General features: G+C 41.8%; 1 protein-coding gene across 3 annotated transcripts in view; it reads left to right on the forward strand.

Moving 5' to 3' along the window:
- Positions 1 to 9,215: 9,215 nt before the first annotated feature.
- The window catches only part of Ogg1 (8-oxoguanine DNA glycosylase), an 82,270-nt gene continuing 73,166 nt past the window's right edge, over positions 9,216 to 18,319 (forward strand). Inside the window, exon 1 of one of the 3 annotated variants that reach the window (XM_070091469.1) lies at positions 9,216 to 10,228. The gene's annotated coding sequence lies outside the window, so the exon portion shown is untranslated. The remainder of the gene's footprint in view (positions 10,229 to 18,319) is intronic. The other 2 variants (XM_070091471.1, XM_070091472.1) reach the window with 2 other exon arrangements.

Raw genomic sequence — 18,319 nt, forward strand, 5'->3', positions numbered from 1 at the left:
CACACACACCAGCTGTGGAGGAGCTAGCCATCCCTGCTAGCACATATGGAACTACTGGTCTGCCACTACAGATACCTATGGCTACACCTGAATATGGGGATGAGTTTGTCATTTCTCCCAATACACACAACTACAAAAGTCAGACGGACACCACACAGGTAACCTCCCTGGAAATTGGAGATGAGTCAGATGCACAGGACCTACCTGCAATGAATGATGAAACAGAGAACACTAATGTAACCATGGTACCTGTTAAGGTGATAGGTGTTAAAGAAAGCACTAACCCAGAAGTGCCATCCTCCGGAGAGGCATTGGATTCGCCTGACCTTCCTCATATTATAACAACTTTCCAGAAAAAAATTGAGCATCTTGAACAGATCCTGACAAGTTTAATAAATATATGTAATCAGGATGATGCTCTTGAGCATGGTGATGATGTCAAAAGTGCAGCAATCTCCGTTCAGCTTCCAGCAATTTGTGAGAAAGAAGCCCATAACTCTTGCCTTCAAGACTTGCCTTATAACTGGCTGCCAAAATGCCGAAAAATGCTTAAAAATAAAGGTCCTGAAGATAAAGACGTACAAACTATGCTATTTGCTCTTAAGTATCTGCACACTGTAGTCAAAGCATAATAGTTTTACCATCTTATGAGCAAGAGATTGTAATAACTCACTACAATGGATACATTACAAATCTTTTCATGGAACATTGCTTCCATCAGGAAGCGGTTGCCTGACTTACATCATATTAGTGCAACCAAGAATATTGATGTCATCTGTTTGCAGGAATGTAGAGTGAAAGATGGAGCACCTCCACCAAACTTGCCTGGATATGCAGCTTATAACCTAAGGTCAACCAACTGTTGTGTGATGTATGTCAGAAAGAGCTTGCCACATTCACTCCTTTCCTTGCAGAGTCGAGTTAACATGCAGTATCATGGTGTCAAAGTATATGCAGGCGATTTTTCCATAAACATTTTTAATCTCTATGCCCCAGCGAACCAGCTTCGACCTGATGCTTTACCAGATCGCATCAATAGTGAACCTACCATCATTCTTGGAGATTTTAATGCCAGACATAAGAATATTGGTGGGTCTATAACAAACACCAATGGAACTAAACTAGTGAGATTGCTAAATGAGCATGATGATGTTCGAAGTGCGTGTGTGTCAGCGTGTCAGCGTGCCTCGTCGTGCTCCGGGTTATCTCGTGTTTTCATGGTCGCTCTTACGTGCTAGAACTTTAATTTGTGTCATCAATCCTATACGATACATCCCTCTAGCGCCTGGAACCAATCTTGGGCGGAAAACATTATATACTGAGTCAAAAAAAGGAGAATTAGTGTGCACTACCTAGCAGAGTTTACTGCCAGAGGGGAATCATAGGCCTGTGTCCCGTGTGGAAAAAATAATAATAATTGAACTTTTCGTGTCAGAGGAAAGAAAGTCTCCCTGATAACATTGAGTATACATAGTGTATAGTGTATACTACAGTGGCTCCCTAGTATATTGATGATAAAGGCTAAAGTGTCATTTGAAAACAGGTGAATTTGTAAATGAAGTGATAAGCCTATAGAGGCAGGTGCCAGAAGTCGCCAGAAACTTACCACAGGTCAGCTGTTTTTAATAATCTTCCTGGCTTGCTAGTGTACTCGCATATAATCTAGTGATACCAGTGAATAGCAAAATACAGTGTTGTAGTAGCAACTAACCAGTATTATAATGGTACTTAGTGGAGTGGAGTGACTTTCATTAGTTTCTTTTTCTTGAAATACGAGACGTTACTGTGAATTTCATATAACCTGTAGTTACCAGCGGTCGCAATATACACAACGAGAAGCAATTATTACTACAGAAAAAGCGTCCTTCCTCCAAAATTTGCACCAGTCAACTATAGTGATAATATAGCATTTATTGTGGTGGAGACGGAAAAAAAAAAAAAAAAAAAAAATAGAAAAGCCAGATACAGCGATTGATAAACAAGGAGGTCGACCGTTCGTCACTGTAGGAGCTGCCAGATATCACCGGCTCTTCAACACGCAAGTTATACTTTTGTATCAGTCAAATCACATATTACTCGGGTAGATAATTTCCAGTAGATCCTTCATGTGTTAGCTCAAATCACCGACCAGTATGTTTTAAATAAGTGACCCACTGATCAGAGCAGATCGACTGGTCCGAACCCTTGACTGGTCCGAACCCTGGACTGGTTTCAAACAGTTTCGTTGGACAATAAAGCAGACTGTAAACGGATGGGGTTGTAGGCGCCCTTATAAACACAAACATTAAAAATCAGGAACGTGACGGTAAGCTGTCCAATATACAAAAAGAGTTAGAAACAGAAATACAAATAGCTAGAGCTTCATTTAAGGTTATTAATATAATATTCAAGAGGTTGCTAGTAGAATTGCAGTAAATCAACCATTCAAATCATTATGAAGCTGTGTGTAGTCTGTGGTCAGTCAAACAAACGGGCTTCCACATGGATAAATTGTCATTTTTGTGGAAATTGGTGTCACGCCCCTTGTGCAGATATCCCAGAACTAGCTACAAGCAGTATTAAAACAGAGAAGTGTTTTTGGGTATGCCCAAATGAGATAAATCTGTGGACTAAAATCACAAGGGTATTAAAAGAGGACAACATCAAAGCTGCTTTCATAGAAAACCTGGAAGCTTTCTACAACAGATGGGAACATAAAAAGTCTGGGCTGAATGGTACTGCCCTTGATACTGGCCATGTAGTCACAAACTGTAAGGCTGGAGGTGATGTCCTGGTAGTCAGTAAATGTGGGGCTGATAGTGCTGTCCTGGGAGACAGTAATGGTGAAGCTGGAGGTGCTGTCCTGGGAGACAGAAATGGTGAAGCTGGAGATACTGTCCTGGGAGACAGTAATGGTGAAGCTGGAGATACTGTCCTGGGAGACAGTAATTGTGAAGCTGGAGATTTTGTCCAGGTAGTCGGGAATTATACGCAGGAAGGAATACATATAAATGACCTCATAGGGGACAGGAGCCATAGTAGGGAAACAAGTGTAGTCAAAGATAAGATAAAACCAATATTGCAAACTAGAAATACCGCAGGAAATAGCAAACAAGAGGACTCCAATAGCAATAGTGAGGATAAATTACCAAAAACAACTGGTGGGAGCTCCATTGTTGGTGCTAGGGAGGATAGAAGTAAGACAGGGAAACATGCACCAACAGGGAATACAGTCACAGAAACCCAAGGCAAGCGGAAACCAAGCCTGTGCACATACTATGCACTTGGTATCTGCTGGCATGGGAAATCTGGAAAAACAGATGGGACATGCAACTATGACCACCCTAGAAAATGCAATGCCCATATGACAACAGGAAAATGCAAACTCCCTTCCTGTAAGCTTTTTCACCCTGAAATGTGTACCTCTTCAGTACAGGAAAGACTGTGCTATAACTTAAATTGCCAGGCATACCATCTAAAGGGGACAAAAAGATACAAAACATCCAGGCCATGGGAAAACCTGGGTAGCCACAGCCACTCAAGAGGGAGAGGTTTTTTAGTGCCAGGAAGGAAAAAAAACTGGCAGGAAATGGCAGAAATCGTACACCAAATCCAGTCATTCCTGGAGTGGAACCACAGTCGATGGCCTCCACTCCAAACCAACAGATACAGATACTAATGCCGGAAAAAAAATCCCCCCCCAGTACCAACAATACCACCAGTCCGATAACATTCTTCTTTGCAAATATACAGGGTCTAAAGCCAGCAACAAACAACAAAATACCTTTCATCCGTGGACTGCTTGCAGAGGCAAAGGCAATGTTCGCGGCTTTCACTGAGACCCACATAAAGGATCACTTGGACAACGAAATATGGATCCCAGGTTACAACCTATACAGATGTGACAGAGTGAACAGGCAAAAGGGGGGGGTTGGCCTGTACATTGCAGAGTTACTTGTTTGCACAGAACTGCTTAATGCCTCAAATGACGTAGTGGAAGTTTTAGCAGTAAAGGTCGAGAACCAAAACCTAGTCATTGTGGTAGTCTACAAGCCTCCGGATGCAACATCCCAGCAATTCCAGGAACAGCTGTTAAAAATTGACCACTGTCTGGAAAATCTTCCAGCTCCTGCACCCAACATCTTGCTCCTGGGGGATTTCAACTTAAGGCACCTAAAATGGAGGAATATAGCAAATAATATTGTTGCAGAAATAACACCAGGAGGCAGCTCTGATGAAAACTCACACTCACACGAGCTTTTAAATCTCTGCACAAAATTCAATTTAAACCAGCAAATAATAGAGCCTACTAGACTGGAGAATACACTAGACCTCATCTTCACTAACAATGATGATCTGATAAGAAATGTCACCATATCAAAAACAATATACTCAGATCACAACATAATTGAGGTTCAGACATGTATGCGTGGAGCCCCAGACTGACAAAATGAGACTAGTCACGAGGGAGCATTCACCAAATTCAACTTCAATAACAAAAACATAAAGTGGGACCAAGTAAACCAAGTCCTAACCGATATAAGCTGGGAAGATATACTAAGCAACACAGACCCAAACTTATGCCTAGAACAGATTAACTCGGTGGCACTCGATGTATGCACAAGGCTTATTCCTCTAAGAAAAAGGAGGAGTAGATGTAAAATAGAAAGAGACAGGCACTCCCTTTACAGGCGACGGAAAAGAATAACAGAGCGCCTAAAAGAGGTCAATATATCTGAAATGCGCAGGGAGACGCTGGTCAGAGAAATAGCAAGCATCGAACTTAAGCTAAAAGAATCCTTTAGGAGTCAGGAATCGCGGGAAGAACTAAAAGCCATAAATGAAATCGAAAGAAACCCAAAGTATTTCTTCTCCTATGCCAAATCAAAATCGAGAACAACGTCCAGTATTGGGCCCCTACTTAAACAAGATGGGTCCTACACAGATGACAGCAAGGAAATGAGTGAGCTACTCAAGTCCCAATATGACTCAGTTTTTAGCAAGCCGCTAACCAGACTGAGAGTCGAAGATCAAAATGAATTTTTTATGAGAGAGCCACAAAATTTGATTAACACAAGCCTATCCGATGTTATCCTGACGCCAAATGACTTCGAACAGGCGATAAATGACATGCCCATGCACTCTGCCCCAGGGCCAGACTCGTGGAACTCTGTGTTCATCAAGAACTGCAAGAAGCCCCTATCACGAGCCTTTTCCATCCTATGGAGAGGGAGCATGGACACGGGGGTCGTCCCTCAGTTACTAAAAACAACAGACATAGCCCCACTCCACAAAGGGGGCAGTAAAGCAACAGCAAAGAACTACAGACCAATAGCACTAACATCCCATATCATAAAAATCTTTGAAAGGGTCCTAAGAAGCAAGATCACCACCCATCTAGAAACCCATCAATTACACAACCCAGGGCAACATGGGTTTAGAACAGGTCGCTCCTGTCTGTCTCAACTACTGGATCACTACGACAAGGTCCTAAATGCACTAGAAGACAAAAAGAATGCAGATGTAATATATACAGACTTTGCAAAAGCCTTCGACAAGTGTGACCATGGCGTAATAGCGCACAAAATGCGCGCTAAAGGAATAACAGGAAAAGTCGGTCGATGGATCTATAATTTCCTCACTAACAGAACACAGAGAGTAGTCGTCAACAGAGTAAAGTCCGAGGCAGCTACGGTGAAAAGCTCTGTTCCACAAGGCACAGTACTAGCTCCCATCTTGTTCCTCATCCTCATATCCGACATAGACAAGGATGTCAGCCACAGCACCGTGTCTTCCTTTGCAGATGACACCCGAATCTGCATGACAGTGTCTTCCATTGCAGACACTGCAAGGCTCCAGGCAGACATCAACCAAATCTTTCAGTGGGCTGCAGAAAACAATATGAAGTTCAACGATGAGAAATTTCAATTACTAAGATATGGTAAACATGAGGAAATTAAATCTTCATCAGAGTACAAAACAAATTCTGGCCACAAAATAGAGCGAAACACCAACGTCAAAGACCTGGGAGTGATTATGTCGGAGGATCTCACCTTCAAGGACCATAACATTGTATCAATCGCATCTGCTAGAAAAATGACAGGATGGATAATGAGAACCTTCAAAACTAGGGAGGCCAAGCCCATGATGACACTCTTCAGGTCACTTGTTCTATCTAGGCTGGAATATTGCTGCACTCTAACAGCTCCTTTCAAGGCAGGTGAAATTGCCGACCTAGAAAATGTACAGAGAACTTTCACGGCGCGCATAACGGAGATAAAACACCTCAATTACTGGGAGCGCTTGAGGTTTCTAAACCTGTATTCCCTGGAATGCAGGAGGGAGAGATACATGATTATATACACCTGGAAAATCCTAGAGGGACTAGTACCGAACTTGCACACGAAAATCACTCACTACGAAAGCAAAAGACTTGGCAGACGATGCACCATCCCCCCAATGAAAAGCAGGGGTGTCACTAGCACGTTAAGAGACCATACAATAAGTGTCAGGGGCCCGAGACTGTTCAACTGCCTCCCAGCACACATAAGGGGGATTACCAACAGACCCCTGGCAGTCTTCAAGCTGGCACTGATCAGCCGGGCTGTGGCTCGTACGTTGGTTTGCGTGCAGCCAGCAGCAACAGCCTGGTTGATCAGGCGCTGATCCACCAGGAGGCCTGGTCACAGACCGGGCCGCGGGGGCGTTGACCCCCGAAACTCTCTCCAGGTAAACTCCAGGTCTCCAGGTAAACTACTGAGCCTACTCACATATATGGTGGCATACTAGATCTGTGTCTTGGATTTAATACATCATATACGATGCATGACTCTGTCATAGTTGATGATCTTCTATCTGATCACTTCCCAAGACTAACAACTGTCAATCTTGATCACATCTCCAGCAATCAAGGAGCTAAATACAGAAGGAGGAAACTTATTCTCAAACCAGAACACAGAGACAACTTTATTAACCACTTGGATCAATGGTATAAGAATTACGAGCCCATTGGCACACAAAAATTTAATGATGATTTAATTACCACTATTGAGAGTGTTCTCACAGATCAAGTGGGCAGGAATAGGAAACAAAAACCCTCCACTATAAATAACAATAAAAACCAATGTAAATACTATAATGATCCACAGCTGCGCAATCTAACACATGCAGCTAGGAGGATTGGTAAAGCATACCGTGAATGTAGAACCCCAGACCTGCTCAGAACGTTCCAAGCTGCACTAACAAATGCAAGGAATAGAAAGGAAGAACTTAGGCAACAGGAATGGGAACAGTTTGTTAGTGGATTAAATAGGTCCACCCCTTTGAGTTTGGCTTGGAAAGGTATAAATAATATAACCAGGAAAAAAACTGGCAATGTTGCTCATCCCTTTCCTCTTGAAAAAGCAAATGACCTCATAAATGACTGGTCCAAAACATCCAGGCATGAAAGCCTTCCATCTCATATTAGAAAAAATTTAGAGTACTTCTGAAGAAATGTTGAAACTGATTAATTTTATGAGCCACAATATTGATGAGAGTGATTGCCTCTTTACCGAGTATGAATTAGATAATGCATTAACCAAAGGTCGATCAACTGCTCCTGGAGAGGATGGTATAACCTATGATATTCTCAGAACTCTAAGGCACGTGCCTGATAACCCTTTGTTGGCACTGTATAATCTCAGTTACATTGAGGGCGTTCTTCCTACTTCCTGGACCAATAGTCTCATTGTGCCTATCCCTAAGCCCCAACAGCCTGATACATTTAGGCCGATCTCCTTAACTAGTTGTCTTTGTAAAACTTTTGAAAGAATGATGCTTAACAGACTGTACTACAGAATCAGACATCAACTTTCCCCCTACCTCTATGGGTTCATGAAAGGTAAAAGTGTGCAGAACTGTATTTCCACCTTTCTCACTGCACACACCTCTACTAGTTTTACCACTTTTCTTGATCTAAAATCTGCATTTGATATTGCGAACAGAACCGTTATACTACATGAACTAGCCAAAATGAATATTGGTGGTAGCTTACTCTGCTGGATAATAGGATACCTGTCAAATAGAGTATCCTCTGTCCTTTACCAAGGCTTCAGAAGTGATTCTAAAGAAATGTCTTTAGGTACACTGCAGGGAGGAGTTCTTAGTCCCATGCTATTTAATATTCTGATTAATGCTCTCCTAAATGCTCTACCTGCCTCACCTAAACATATAGCTATAAGCTATGCTGATGATATCATGATCCATACAACAGGGCATAAGAAGATGAATACCATTCTTAATGAAGTTCAAGCAATTTGTAATCGACTAGGCCTTATAATATCTTCCTCTAAAACTAAGATATTAACAAGCAAACGACATCCCCCACCCATCTATTTGCAGGGTGAAATCATTAGCTACGTTAAAACTTACAGATATCTTGGTGTAGATGTACCCTTTAACAAATCCACTATACCACAACTAAACAAGAAATGTAAAGCTAGGCTAAATGCTCTCAAAGCTGTTGCTGGCTACAATCCGAACTATGGTGCAAATGTGAGAATCGTGAGAATGATGTACATAGCCTATGTTAGGTCCTTAATTGATTATGCTGCTCCCATGTTGATATTAGCTAGAGAAAGTTCTCTCCGACCCTTGGAGTTAATGCAAAATGAAGCTCTCAGGATTATTCTTGGCTGTCCCAGATCTACAAAAGTTCTTAACATGAGGAAGGAGCTTGGTATTTCTAGTATCAGTGATAGGATTGTTGAAATTAACACTGTACTCGGTATTAGAATGTTGAGAAACGAACCAGACACTGTCACAGTGAATCTTACCAAGTGTCTAGAGGTAAATACACACAGATCTAAATGGATTGTGAAAACGTGCAATTGCATTAAGTTTTATAACCTGCATGAACTGTATCACTGTAGGCAACAAGAGCATTTCACCCCTCCATGGAAGATGTGTTCATTTAATATCACATACCTACAAGTCCCTCCCAAGAAGCTCATTGCTAGTAATCCCTTCCTTAAATCTCTTGTTAGAGCAACTGCTCAAGAAGAAATTTCTCACCTAGCTGGTAGTAACAAGTTTCACAAGTTATATACACTGATGGATCTAAACAGGAGTCTTCTGGCAGGGCTGCATCTGCTCTTGTTGCCACCTCCCTAGTTAAGAACGATAATAAATTTGTTGAGTTAGGCATAAGAATTAACAACTGGGCGTCTACACTGCAAACTGAATTGTTTGCAATCCTAATGGCGCTAAAGCTAACCTATGACACTGAGCTTGACTCTATCATCATTACTGATTCTATGTCATCATTGAAGGCTCTTGGCTCATATAATGACTCCAACAACATGCTCATTGGGGAAGCCAGGTATAGATACTCAAAAATTAGGGACAAAGGAATTAATGTACAATTGCTATGTGTGGAAATTTATTTGGTCCAAATAGTTCCACAGCTCAGATCCAGCACGAGCGTCTGGTCGTCTGAGCCGAGCGGCCCTTAAACCCTCCCAAACACGGCATTCTCTGGTTGGCGGTTGGTAAGCTTATTTAATTTATAGATTTACTCTTCAGGGAAGTAGGAGGTAGGTTTACTGGTAGTACACTCATATTAGGTTTACTAAGGCATCTGTAGATAATGATAGAGTAGACCTAAGACCTTAACATAGGTAGTAATAGGCCGATAATGTAGGCAAACATTAGGATAAGTTAGCTAGGGAGAACTGGCAGCCCTAGCTTGAATGGCGGGGCGCAGGTCACAAAGACGGAATAGCGTCCTTCTTACGATAGACTTCGACTGGACAAGACGTGCCGTGAACATCAGGCGGCGCCCCCACGTGTCTTCACATCTGAGACCTGGGGAAATCTGGTAGAGACACCTCGATGTACCGTAGATGATCTCCTCCATCAGCCCATACAGTAAGACGAGATATCCACCTTTTTCCGTAGGATCTGGCCAGTGACTTAGGAGATTGTGGGTTGAGTTAACTGAGGGCTCGGCGTGCTACAGAGAGAGTATGCCCAGTAAGTACCAGCGTCTCAGGGTCGTCTGAAGCTAGCGTCTGAGTCTGCATAGTTATACTAGGGGATACATACCCTCTTGGATATAGGAATTTCTGAGGTGCAGGCAGGACACTAATAACGATTGAATATTGCAGGAATTAATGCTCCCGGTTGCACGTGGTTCCCAAGGGGAAGTCCAAGGGGGCTAAAGCTAGGCTTAGGAAGTTGAAGATCAGGATATATGCTGCAACACCAAGTAAGTTAGTCCTTTATACGTGCATGCAGGCGAGGTTTCTTGCAATACCAATCATTTGTGAAAATCTGTCCTATAAGCCACTTGTGAGGCTGAGGTACCCACCTCAGAGCTCGGTGTCAACAGAGTTTGCCAGGGTAGGCGACTCACTTGGAGGCAGTCCACACAAATTTTCACACTATGGATCCCATCACACATTGGATTACTCCTTCATGATAAAGTTGATATGTTAGCCAAGAAGAGTATCGAGAAGGAGAATGTAGAATATAACTTTGGTATAACTGTGTCTAGCATTAGGAATAATATTAGGAGAGAAGTAAATAATGAAAATGATTGTTATAGGAATGCAGTTAGAAGCCTGAGTAGATCTATAACCCACTATGATAACATGAACGTAGATAAGTATGTTTATGGAGCAACTTGCAATGTGAACAGACTGACTGATGTTGTAGTGGCCAGGCTTAGGCTTGGTTACAAGTACTTCTGGCAGTTTGGGAGACACACAGATGATGATCAAACTAAATGTAAATTATGTGATCAGGCATATGGTCACTCTCTTGAACACTATGTGCTTAATTGTCCACTTATTGAGGAATACAGAGACAGACAGTATAATAACCTATGTGACATGTCAAGATATCATATTAATGAAAATAAGATACCAGATATACTAAGCAAATTTCCTAAATTTGCTTGTAACAGATAAGTGAACTATAGATATGTAGATATAAATCCATATGTATTCCTGTTAACCCTTTGGGGCCTAGTTCCTAGGCCTTTTGTGTATCCATATGCTCTCGCGCTACCGTCCACAGGATGGATATGGGGTGCACAATAAACTAGCCACTTCGGTGGCAAAATCAAAATCAATCAATCTCTATAACCAACAATTTCAACCAGAACAACGGCTTCTATAACATAGCTGAACCACTCGCCAAGAAACTTCTTCATCGCTATCCCACATAAGAACATAGAACACTACAGAAGGTCTACTCACAACTTGTCCAATACCCCTGCCAAGCTACCCAAGACTCTATAACTCCACCCGGTAGATCATCAGATGCAGCATTCTCCACCTGACCTCAACATTCTGAACATGACTATAAATACTCCCGTACCTTCCACCCCAGGTAGATCTGTGTGTGACTTGAAAAAGCCCACTGTGTGGGTGAAACGTTGTCAATAAAGGATCACATTATACTGCATATGTGTTTATATTTCCACTGTGTCGGTATTTGATACCATTTATTTCCATCCTTCTCAAAAGCTATTCATATTGTGCTGATGAATGCTCAACCAGTTACTACTTTGAAATTAGGATGTCTGTTCTTTTCACTGTTTTAAATAGTAGTAGATTGTAATACAGTACATCATAATGTAAATTGTTTCATTGTAATACCAATTTTCATTGTTTTAAACAGCACCAAACTGTTATGCATCACATTGTAAATTGTTTTAAATTGTTACATTGTAATACTGTAATCTTTATTAACTAATTCAATAATGTAAAATTCTCTACTAGACTTATCAAAACCAAGTAGCATCACCTGATGCTTTAACTCATCTAATGACCATATGAACTATATATTATTGCCTTACTATTTTTAAGTTAATCTTTAAGTTTGCCCGAAATGCTCAGCATACAGAGGGGCTTTTGGCATGTACACCCAACTATTATATTCCTCTGTACAACCATGTAATTTGTCAAAATAAAAAAACTAATCTTATCTAAAACTTCCGCAAGCTATTCAGCTGTGGTGTTACCCTGCGACTCTTGTTCTGTAAGGTTACTCCTGCAGGTATGTTCCTTGATGGAATGTAGTTTCACCAAATTCTTCCCTTCGATTCACGATTAATGTTGAAATTCATAATTGAAGCGTGCAAGTATTGTAGCTTTTAGAAAACATGCTGATTGAGTATCAGACAGACCGCTAGAAATTTAAGCCCACCAAAGTCAACTGTTGGTAGGGTTCTGAAGAGAGCTGACGACACTGGTGATTGTGTTGCGCTGCGTCCAGGAAGATGTGGTTTAGTTTTAGTTTAATATGTTTATTATGCACATCATACCCATCCTGTGGTCGGTAGTCAAAAGATTACAGAGGTACATAATGGGTCCAGGAACTGGACCCATTATGTACCTCTGTACAGACATTATGTACCTCTGTACAGGCATTATGTACCTCTGTACAGACATTATGTACCTCTGTACAGACATTATGTACCTCTGCACAGACATTATGTACCTCTGTACAGACATTATGTACCTTTGCAAAACGAAATCCATAGTCCATTATCATCATTGCCCAACTTTAGGGACTTCTGTGCTGACCTTGATAATGTGTGGGCGTCTTGCTCTTGCCTGGGATCTGTGACAAATTTCCCTTTTCTCTCTGGGACGCTTGTCCTTATCTTATTCTGCCCGTTGGCCATTTTACATTAGGGGTATCATTCTTCAGCTTTATTTTTCCGCTCTGCGGATATTTCTTTAACGGGTTTAGTGGGTAGGTGGTTCCTAAACTCAGATGAGGGTGTGGGCATCCCGCTCTGCTGGGGGAGGCCCACCTGGCTTACTTGGAACCGTCTAGTTTCTCTTTCATTTTGCAAAAAAAAACTCATCTTCCTTTTTCTTTCATTGCCCATATCGCTTCTCTGTACATTGGGGAGCAGAGATCCATACGGCGTAATCGGATCTTTTGCGCCAGGCTTCATCGAGTGTGAACGTCTAGCTTCCGACTGAGCTTGTCCTTATTTATTTTGCCCGCCGAGCATGTTACAGAAGGGGCACCCATTATCGACTCAATTTTAGCCAGCTACATTTTAATGCTCTGTGGATAATTCTTTAACGGTTTTAGTGGAAAGCTGGTGGTCCACCAGGTCTATTTGGGAACTTTAGTTTCTCTTTCTGTTTACAAAGCGATTCATGTTCCCTTTTTTTTTTTTCATGGCCCAACTTTAGGAAATACTCAGTCTCCATTCCACTGCCGACCTTGCTACTGGCAAGACACAGTTGCTCTACACTCAGGAAGTGTTCCTTCGATCCCTGTTGGGGGTGGGGAATTTATATTCTATGCAAGAAAGGTATAATATACCGACAATATGAAAGTTAAGACAGAGGTGCAACATCCGGATATCTTTATTGCAGACGTATCGCCATCCAGTGGCTTTATCAATACAGATTCTAGGACATAATTAGAAGACAGTAGAACTATATACAAAAGACGAGGTAATCAGTCCCTCAGCCTTGGAGTTGGTGTCGAGTGCACCGTGGTTGTAGAGATTCTGGAGCACAGACGAACGAACAAGTAAAGGTAAGATCCCAGTGGGATGAGGAGGGAAGACGGGACAGACGAAGAATAGCGCTGGAGAGTGTTCTTAGTCGTAGAAATAGAGCCAGGGCTTAATCCAGCAGCTAAGGCGATCGTGGAACAGACACTGAGAACAGACATAGCAGGCTCTTCTGTTGGTAAGACTCCGGTGGGGTGAGCTGGAAGGACGGGACAGGCGAAGATTAGCGCTAGAGAGGAGTATAGAAATTGAGCCATGGCTTAACCCAAAAGCTAAGGCGAACTTAGGTCAGAGGGAAGAACAGCCCAAGGTACCTTTCAGAGAATCCAAAGGTTATTTGTAGATATGGTTAGGCGCAGAAACATACAAGGAGTAGAAAAGGTTGTGTTGGTTTGTGGGTCTGCGAATGTCTTCGTCAAGGAGAGAGGTCCAGTAGTCATGTCGTCTCAAGTTTGTCTGTCTGTCAGTGAGCGTCTACCAGTACAGAGTCACCGCAGGGATGTCTAATTGGACATGGAGAGACTCGCTTGTGGTGAAGTCCTCCCATCCGACATCAAGCACCCAGCGCAGCGCCGGAGCAGAGGCAAGGAGATTGGCGTTTATGTAGGCGTCAGTGGATAGGGACGTATTGCAAACGAGGGCATAGTCACTGGTAGGCAGGATTTCCCAGTGGAAGTAGGTCATGCCCAAAGGGATGGGTTAGTTGTAGTAGTGTGAAGGTCATGTAGATGTCTTCTGAACCAAGATTCCATGATGTTGCAGTGTCTGACAAATTGTGCTAGAAAGGTATACAATACCGACAAGATGAAAGTAAAGACATGTGCAACATATGGATATCTTTATTGTAGACGTTTCGCCATGGGCTTAGCGTCCCTAGTTTTGAAGGTTCTCATTATCCATCCTATGATTTTCCTAGCAGATGAGGTAGATACATTGTTGTGGTCTTTGAAGGCGAGGTACTCTGACATTATCACTCCCAGGTCCTTCACATTACTTTTTCGCTCTATTGTATGGTTAGAATTTGTTGTATACCCTGATACATTTTTAATTTCCTCAAGTTTCTAATATCTGAGTAGTTGAAATTTCTCCTTGTTGAACTTCATATTGTTTTCAGTGGCCCATTCGAAGATTTGGTTGATGTCAGCTTGGAGTCTCCCGGTGTCTTCGATGGAGGTCACTGCCATGGTAATCTGGGTGCCATCCGCAAAGGAAGACACGGAGCTATGGTTTACATCTCTGTCTGTCAGAAATAAGGATGAGGAATAGAATGGGAGCGAGTACTGTGCCTTGTGGAACAGAGCTTTTTATCGTAGCTGCCTCAGACTTTACTTTATTTACTATTACTCTTTGTGTTCTATTTGTCAGGAAGTTATAGATCCATCTACCAACTTTTCCTGTTATTCCTTTATTACGCATTTTGTGTGCTATTACACCATGGTCACACTTGTTAAAGGCTTTTGCAAAGTCTGTGTATACAACATCTGTACTTTGTTTATCATTTACTCCTATCTCACCTATGGAATTTGTGCATGGGGCTCAACAACAATAAATCATCTCAGACTATTAATTACCCAACAAAAGGCTGCAGTCAGGATGATAAATTCCCACTCCAGGCAGTACACTCCACCAATATTCACAACTCTAAACTTACTCACCGTACAAAACATCCATACTTATTATTGTGCTTACTACATACATAGAGCACTAGACTCGGATATAAACCCTCCCCTCAAACTTCTTACCAACCTCAACAGAACACATGACCATAACAAAAGGCACAGATCACTCTTTGATGTTCCTCGTGTCCATCTCGCACTATGTAAAAATGCAATGCACATAAAAGGCCCAAAAATCTGGAATTCATTACCTGTTGTGGAAAATACTGTATATATTTTCCAGAAATACAATAGTTATATGTAAATAGATGGCCATACTGTATTTAATAAAATTTATGTTATCGAAAACGGGAAGCTGCGCCTGCGCAGAAGGACAGTCGCCATTATTGTTTGATTTGAACAGACGTTGTGAATAATGGGAAGAATTTTTCGTGCTCTAGAGGTTAAAACTGGGCTGACACCTCTCAAATAGGAGGCGAAATTGTTGGATGTGCATTCCTGCATAATTTGAGTATCAGGCGACAGGACAGGACAACTCCAGGAACCTCAGATAAGCTGTCCAATTTATGCTTAAATTCTGGCCAGTAAATTTTTCATAAATGTAGGCAAAAGGGGGGGGTCCTGTACATGACACATTAATCTCCAGTCAAATTGGTGAGTGTTATGATTAAGATATATTCTCCTTCTGTTATATAAATGTGTATATATATAATTCTTTATTAATTTAATATACAGTCCACACCTGTGAATATAAAAGAAACACTGTCTGTTTATCAATTCAAGACTCTTCTTAAAAAACCACTTATTCACCCACGACTAAATAAATAACGATTAACTGTATCTCATAAATGTATAACCTGTGACCCTATCAAACTATGTTTTTTTTTTTTAATTACATTACCTAATGATGAATGTTGCAGCGAGGAGAAGGCTGGAGGTAGTGGAGATGTCATGTCTGAGGGCAATGTGTGGTGTGAATATAATGCAGAGAATTCGTAGTTTGGAAGTTAGGAGGAGGTGTGGGATTGCCAAAACTGTTGTCCAGAGGGCTGAGGAAGGGTTGTTGAGGTGGTTCGGACATGTAGAGAGAATGGAGCGAAACAGAATGACTTCAAGAGTGTATCAGTCTGTAATGGAAGGAAGGCGGGGTAGGGGTCGGCCTAGGAAAGGTTGGAGGGAGGGGGTAAAGGAGGTTTTGTGTGCGAGGGGCTTGGACTTCCAGCAGGCATGTGTGAGCGTGTTTGATAGAAGTGAATGGAGACAAATGGTTTTTAATACTTGACGTGCTGTTGGAGTGTGAGCAAAGTAACATTTATGAAGGGGCTCAGGGAAACCGGCAGGCCGGACTTGAGTCCTGGAGATGGGAAGTACAGTGCCTGCACTCTGAAGGAGGGGTGTTAATGTTGCAGTTTAAAAACTGTAGTGTAAAGCACCCTTCTGGCAAGACAGTGATGGAGTGAATGATGGTGAAAGTTTTTCTTTTTCGGGCCACCCTGCCTTGGTGGGAATTGGCCAGTGTGCTAATAATAATAAAAATTTACCTAATAGAATACTCCATTCTCTTGAATGCACAGTAACTCATCTAATGACCATATGGCCTGTTTCTGCACTACGAATTACCTACGAATTACCAGTGAATAGCAGAATACAGTGTTGTAGTAGCTACTAACCAGTATTATAATGGTACTTAGTGGAGTGGAGTGACTTTCATTAGTTTCTTTTTTCTTGAAATACCAGACCCGGTGGCCTGGTGGCTAAAGCTCCCGCTTCACACACGGAGGGCCCGGGTTCGATTCCCGGCGGGTGGAAACATTTCGACACGTTTCCTTACACCTGTTGTCCTGTTCACCTAGCAGTAAATAGGTACCTGGGTGTTAGTCGACTGGTGTGGGTCGCATCCTGGGGGACAAGATTAAGGACCCCAATGGAAATAAGTTAGACAGTCCTCGATGACGCACTGACTTTCTTGGGTTATCCTGGGTGGCTAACCCTCCGGGGTTAAAAATCCGAACGAAATCTTATCTTACTGTGAATTTCATATAATCTGTAGTTACCAGCGGTCGCAATATACACTACGAGAAGCAATTATTACTACAGAAAAAGCGTCCTTCCTCCAAAATTTCCACCAGTCAACTATAGTGATAAGTAAGTAAGTTTATTCAGGTAAACACAAATACAGTTACATAGAATTATCATACATAGCAGCATATGTGTAGGGAACCTAGGATAACCCAAAAAAGTCAGACAGAGTGACTTATTTCCATTGGGGTCCTTTTACCTTATTATTATAGTATAAAGGTTATAATATTTTCTTATTATTCTACAATGAAGATAACATCTTATTATCATACTAAAAAGACTATCTGCTACACCAAGGTCATTAAGACTATCTACAATACGAGGGTCATTACAAGGAATAAGGTAAAATTTACACGTATGTTAGCTAAAAAATAGAAAATCATTCCCCTCCCTTTCTGTAGCTACATTCATCAGACACCTTTTGGCACTCTTCTTGAACTGGTTCACGCTATGACTGGCTTTGACATGTGCGGGTAGTCTGTTCCATTCCTTTATTGCTGTACAATAAAAGGTGTTTGAAGCCTGGCCACTGACTGTGGGTACTACAAAGTTGTGCTCTCTCCCCCTAGTACTATGATTGCTTTGGTTCCCAACCTTGACAAAATTGACAGCAAGATATTCTGGACATTGTTTGTGAGCAATTTTATAAACATGATTTAGCTTCAGTTGTTTTACTCTGTCTTCAACATTTAGCATATCCAACTGCTGTAATTCATCCTGGCCTACATGTTCTCTTGGTCCCAGCCCCAGGATGAATCTTATGATTTTGTTCTGGGTGATTTGCAGTCTATCTTTCAGTTTTTTTGTCAAGGCAGAGTACCAAGAAGAGCAAGCGTAATCCATATGGCATTGTATAAGGGCTAGACATAGGGTCCTGCGAGCCTCAGTAGGTAGACACTGTGCTTGTCTATACAGGAACTTCAGTTTGGCATTCGCTTTCTTTACTACACTGTTCCCTATCAATTCTCCTGACATGCATGGGTCAAAGGGGATTCCCAAATATTTTACTGATGAAACCAAAGTGATGGGCTCCCCATTACATTGAACATTAAAATTATTTACCCTTCTCAGTTTATGTTTCGTGCCAAAGAGAATGGCTTCAGTTTTCCCTAGG

Source organism: Cherax quadricarinatus, chromosome 35 (genome assembly GCF_038502225.1).
Source record: "Cherax quadricarinatus isolate ZL_2023a chromosome 35, ASM3850222v1, whole genome shotgun sequence".
Taxonomy (NCBI): Eukaryota; Metazoa; Arthropoda; class Malacostraca; order Decapoda; family Parastacidae; genus Cherax; species Cherax quadricarinatus.